The 6,000-nt window shown below is 42.6% G+C and overlaps 1 non-coding gene and 1 pseudogene across 1 annotated transcript; one reads left to right on the top strand and one right to left on the bottom strand.

Annotated features, from left to right (window-relative positions):
* Positions 1-2,521: 2,521 nt before the first annotated feature.
* Positions 2,522-4,003, bottom strand: LOC112316780 (bifunctional phosphoribosylaminoimidazole carboxylase/phosphoribosylaminoimidazole succinocarboxamide synthetase pseudogene; annotated as a pseudogene).
* A 687-nt stretch (positions 4,004-4,690) lies between these two features.
* LOC112316953 (small nucleolar RNA SNORA25) lies at positions 4,691-4,817 on the top strand. The gene has a single exon (XR_002976055.2). It is a non-coding gene; the product is annotated as a small nucleolar RNA SNORA25 (small nucleolar RNA).
* Positions 4,818-6,000: the final 1,183 nt, after the last annotated feature.

The raw sequence follows: 6,000 nt of genomic DNA, 5'->3' as shown, positions 1-6,000 counted from the left end.
ATAAAGCCTCAAAACCTCTAACTGAAAAAATCTGTGGGGGTTGAGGCAGCGGGAGAAACTCCCAGCCTCACAGGAGAGTTCATTGGAGAGACCCACAGGGTCCTAGAATGTACACAAACCCACCCACTTGGGGAATCAGCACCAGAAGGGCCCAATTTGCTTGTGGGTAGCAGGGGAAGTGACTGAAAACTGGCAGAGAGCTGAGCAAGCAGCATTGCTCCCTCTCGGACCCCTCCCCCACTATACGGTGCCACAGTGCAGCCATGTGGGTTGCCCCACCCTGGTGAATACATAAAGCTCCACCCCTTACTACATAACAGGCATGCGGAGACAAAAAAATATGGCCCAAATGAAAGAGCAGATCAAAGCTCCAGAAAAAATACAACTAAAGGATGAAGAGATAGCCAACCTATCATATGCAGAGTTCAAAACACTGGCAATCAGGATACTCACAGAAATAGTTGAGTATGGTCACAAAATGGAGGAAAAAATGAAGACTATGAAAAGCGAAATAAAGGAAAATGTACAGGGAACCAACAGTGAAGGGAAGGAAACCAAGACTCAACTCAATGGTTTGGAGCAGAAGGAAGAAATAAACATTCAAGCAGAACAGAATGAAGAAACAAGAATTCAAAAAAATAAGGAGAGTCTGAGGAACGTCTGGGACAACTTTAAACGTTCCAACATCCAAATCATATGTGTTCCAGAAGGAGAAGAGGAAGATCAAGAAATTGAAAATTTACTTAAAAACATAATGAAGGAAAACTTCCCTAATCTGGCAAAGGAAATAGACTTCCAAGAAGTCCAGGAAGCTCAGAGAGTCCAAGAGAAGTTGGACCCAAGGAAGCACACACCAAGGCACATCATAATTACATTACCCAAGATTAAAGATAAGGAGAGAATCTTAAAAGCAGCAAGAGAAAAGGAGGCTGTTACTTACAAAGGAGTTCCCATAAGACTATCAGCTGACTTCTCAAAAGAAACCTTGCAGGCAAGAAGGGGCTGCAAAGAAGTATTCAAAGAAATGAAAGGCAAAGACCTACATCCAAGATTACTCTATCCAGCAAAGCTATCATTTAGAATGGAAGGGCAGATAAAATGCTTCCCAGATAAGGTCAAGTTAAAGGAGTTCATCATCACCAAGCCCTTATTATATGAAATGTTAAAGGGACTCACCTAAGAAATAGAAGAAGATAAAAAATATGAACAGTAAAATGACAACAAACTCATAACTATCAACAATCAAACCTAAAAAAAAAAACCAAAAATGAACTAAGCAAACAACTAGAACAGGAACAGATTTGCAGAAATGGAGATCACATGGAGAGTTATCAGCGGGGAAGGGGAGGGGAGAGAATGGAGGAAAGGTACAAGGGCCAAGAAGCATAAATGGTAGGTACAAAATAGACAGGGGGAGGTTAAGAATAGTATGGGATATGGAGAAGCCAAAAAACTTGTATGTACAACCGATGGACACGAGCTGAGGTTGGGGAATGCTGGTGGGAGGAGGGGGAACAGGGTGGAGGAAAATAAAGGGGAGAAAAAAATGGGACAACTGTAATAGCATAATCAATAAAATATATTTTAAAAAATTAGATAGACTAGTATAGAGTTCAAGGGAGAGGTTGAGGCTGGCATCCTTCTTTTAGCCCCTGAGACAGGAGATGACCAAAGAAGTGAGTGGGAATGGATCCGAGAGGAGTTTCAGGGCTGGACTGGGAATATCCCACACTGAAAGGGGCTGATTGTTTCTAACTGTCCAGATGTTTAGTGTTGTCATCCCCCGACCCGAATGCTGGCTTCTGAGGCTATAGCCCAGTCTATGTCTTCCTCAGTCTACACTTTGTCCATGAAATGTGCTCAATAAATGTCTGAGTTGACTCAATGTTTATTCATTGACTCAATAAATGAATAAAGTCAATGCTTACTTAGTACCAAGCACTGTTTGGAGGAGTTACCGAGATAAAGAAAGAAAAAGTATGGAAAAACCGCACCTGGCTTCGTTTCCAATCCCCATCACTCAGTCCTCCCCGTGGGAGAAAGAATGACTCACCTGCTTGATGGATTTGGGAAAGGAAATGGAGACTGGGAGCCCAGCAGGTCATGGGCTCTTGCTTTTCCCAGAAGATAGCTTTGAAGTCCTAAGATTTTGTCTAGGGGCTAGGAGAGGAAGAGAGGGGTGTAAATTATCTGCCCTCAAACCTCAGTGTGTTGTAATGTGGTCTTTTGTGACTGGTCTCGTTTACTCACACTGTTGCCGAGGTTCATCCGTATTGTAGCATGCATCCGTCTTGTATTCTTTCTTATGGCCCACCACCTCCCATTGTAGGGTATGCACGTTTCGTTTGCAGACTTTTGGATTGTATCCACCTTTGACTATTATAAATAATGCTGCTACAAACATTATGGCCAAGCTTTTGTGTGGATATATGTTTTCAATTCTTGTGGTTCTATACCGACCGGTGAAATTGTCAAATCGTACCTTTATGTTTAACTTTCTGAGGAAATTCCAGACTGCTTTTCAAGGTGCATGCTCCATTTTACATTCCAACCAGAGGTATATGAGGGTTCTGAAATCAGGAGTTTGCATTCCTCCAGTGCTCCTGCCTGCCACAGCCACAAATACTGTAGGAATGCCGTTTCCTTCATACTCTGCTTGAATCCTCAGAGTTTCATCTGGTCCTTTAGGGGCAGAGGTTACCTGAAGTTCACATGGAATGCCTGCATTTCCACAAACAGTCTTGATTTTTCCACAACGACTGAGATCAGAAGTCAAGCCCATCACCACTCCAACCCTGCACGGACTTTCTGGTTTCAGAAGCAACTCCTACACCGTCAGCAACCCACCCACAACTTTTCTTTACCATCTGGAGCCTTTCAGGAGTTACTTCCTTGAGGTCACGATGCATCTATTTGTCTTTCTGTTGGCTTCTATCTCCTGATGGCCAGAGTCTCCAGGAATCATTATTAATAACGTCAGCCAGAACAAATTCTTTGGTGGTGACCTCAACACCAAACTGAGTCTTTTTATCAACCAGTGCGCAGTGGAACCAGGGTTTCTCCAGTATCTCAAACACAGCCTGCATAGCGTGACTCATGATGTCCCCCTCAGCTGCCCTACAACAAGTCCAGCAAAGCAAAGTTTTGCAGCAATGAGCTGTTCCTCAGACCACTGTGGATCGTTATTGGCACCATCCTGCAGAAACTTCTCCACTTTAGGGGGGTAAAACTTGTACCCTTCCTTGACACCAGGATGTCTTTTGAGGAAAGAACCAGTTGCTATTCTTCTACAAACCCATTCAGTTGGAATCATTTTTCCCTTAGGTGCAATGAAAGCTGTCTCCCCAGTTTTCTGGTAAAAAGAGTTTTGATACCTGCTTCCTGTAACAACTGGAAAATACAATTAGTAACTTTATTTGAGACTGCAGCTTTTCCCTCCAGGTGACTCTTTCTACTGCATTTCCTGCTGTAATCTGGTCCTTGGGCTGCAGGAGGACTTTTCCAGGACAATCTAACACTTCATAGACTTTTTAAAAAAGTTTGTTTGTTTGTTTGTTTGTTTGTTTATAGAGACGGAGGGAAGGGAGGGAGAAAGGGAAGGAGAGAAACACAGATATGAGAAACATTGACCGGTGGCCTCTCGCATGTGCCTTGACCAGGGAATCCGCAACCCAGGCACGTTCCCTGACCAGGAATCCAACCAGTGACCCTTTGCTTTGCAGGACATTGCCCAGCCAACTGAGACACACCAGTCAGGGCCAATCCATAGACTTCTTTCACTTTACCAGCACAGAGATTTTTTACCAATGTTCAGTACCTCAGCTGTCACCCTTATCGTGGGTGGGCTGGAGGCAGCAGCCAAGCTAGGAAAAGATGCAGGACTCCGAAAAAGAGAAGCGTTCAGAGTGGAATTTGTTTGTGTAAGTGGAGTGAAGAAGGGATTCTGTTTCTTTCTCTTTATCTCCCTTTCCTTCCCCCCCTGCTCTATCTCTGATTTACTCATTTGACCTAGTCCCATTCATGGTAAAGTTCGTTCTTCCCCTCCCGATGTATCATGCAACCTCACTCATATGTCAAGTGTTTGTATCCATGGGGGTCTGTTTCTGAACTCTCTGTCATTTTCCACTGTCTATTTGTTTCTCTCTGTAGCTGTTTCCATGCCACACTGACATAATTACTATTGCTCTGTTAGTCCATTTTTTCTTTCTTTTATTAAAATTTATTTCTAATTATAGTTGACATAAAATAGTAGTTTCAGGTGTACAGCATAGTGACTAGACAGTTATGTACCTTACGAAACGAACAGCACAGGTCTAACACTGTGTTAGTCTTCCTATCTCAAAGATCAAGTCCTCCACGCGTGTCCTTCGTCTTCAAGAGTGCCTTGGCCATCTTTAGCTCTTCCTATTTCCATGTAAATTTTAGAATCAATTTAAGTTCCACAAAAACTTGGGGCTTCACTTGGATCTCATTTAATCTATAAATCAGTTCGAGGATAATGACCGTCTTAACCACATCGAGTCTTCCAGTTTCTGAGCTTAGTATCTGTCTCCCTTAAAATGTCTTCCTTAATATTGGTAATGGTTTATTTTCCTTGAATAAAACTTACACACCTTATATTAGATGTATTCCTAGACACATACTATTTTATGCCATTGACAATGGTACCTTTTAAAAATTTACTTTCTGTAGGTCATTTCAGAGAGCGCTTAGGCGATCAAAACCAGGAACTCTTAATGCTGTGACCTAAGATTGAAGTTCTCCATAGGATGTAATAGACACTCGATAGTGCTATGCTTTCCTGAGAAGATACAAGATTTAAAAAAAAATTTACTTTCTGTTTGTTCCTGGGAAATAGAAATAATCAATATCTGTAAATTGATTTTTGTATCCACTAACCTTACCAAATTCTCCCGTTAGTTCTGATAGCTTTTCTATAGACTCTATTGGACTTTCATATTATCTTCAGACAATGACAGTTTGTTTCTTTGCTGTCCTTAGGTCTTTCATTTCTTTTTCCTATTTATTGAGCTGGCTAGGGCTTTCAGTAAGGCGCTGGCTCCAGAGTGACTGAATTTTAGATTCATATGTTGAAGGTACCGTCAATGGGATTTGCTGACAAACTGTGTTTAGACTGTGACAGGGATCAAGGTTGAGTTTAAGGTTGTTAGCCTGACCTACTGGAAGAACGGCACTGTCATTTACTGCAGACAAGGCCAGAGGTTTGCTGAGCATGTAGTGAAGGTAATTCAATGAAGAAAAGCAAAAACTGGTACTTATCGGCAACGAATGCTCTCTCTAACAGATTTTAGGCTGGTTTTTCAATTTTGAAATAACTCACTCAAGGAAGGATTTAAACATATACCAGTGCTCTCAGTGGGGTTTGACTTCTGACTTCCTGTTCAACCACTGCCCTCTATAGGGCTTGTCAGAGAGCTGTGCACCAAATCCGACCAAAAAATTGGGATAATTATTTCCCTCCAGCCCTAATCCTTCTTGTCTCCAGTACACACACACACACACACACACACACACACACCTGCCTGTCTTATTCTGCAATCTTGCCCCAAGTCAGATAACTATAAGAGAATCTCTCACCCAGAAAACATGGTTCCTGCAATGCACTTACAAGCTTCTTGTCTGCAAGGATGTGCTAGAAAGGCCAGCTGCATTTCTGCGGGGTTAACCTAAGAACAGTGAAGAAACAACAAATGGGTGACCCCAGCAAAAGAGATCCTTGGTCATACAAAAAGGCCTCTTTTCCTAGATGGACCCCGAGTTTCACCCTGTCTTCCCAGGTATCGGTAAAGCCTTAGGTGACCTTGCGCAAAAAAGCGACACGCTAAAAAACTGGCACACTTAACAATCCAAATCACTCAGTTCCTTGGGGCTATTCAACACTGCTGGAGGGTTATGTCATCAGAGCAGGGGTGTCAAACTCATTCTCACCACCAGGGGGCCACATCAGCCTCGGGGTTGCCTTCAAAGGGCCCAACATAA

This window comes from Desmodus rotundus, chromosome 4 (assembly GCF_022682495.2).
Source record: "Desmodus rotundus isolate HL8 chromosome 4, HLdesRot8A.1, whole genome shotgun sequence".
In the NCBI taxonomy this organism is placed as follows: domain Eukaryota; kingdom Metazoa; phylum Chordata; class Mammalia; order Chiroptera; family Phyllostomidae; genus Desmodus; species Desmodus rotundus.
Note: the sequence above shows the minus strand (reverse complement) of the source record. Positions and strands in the feature narration are given on the sequence as shown.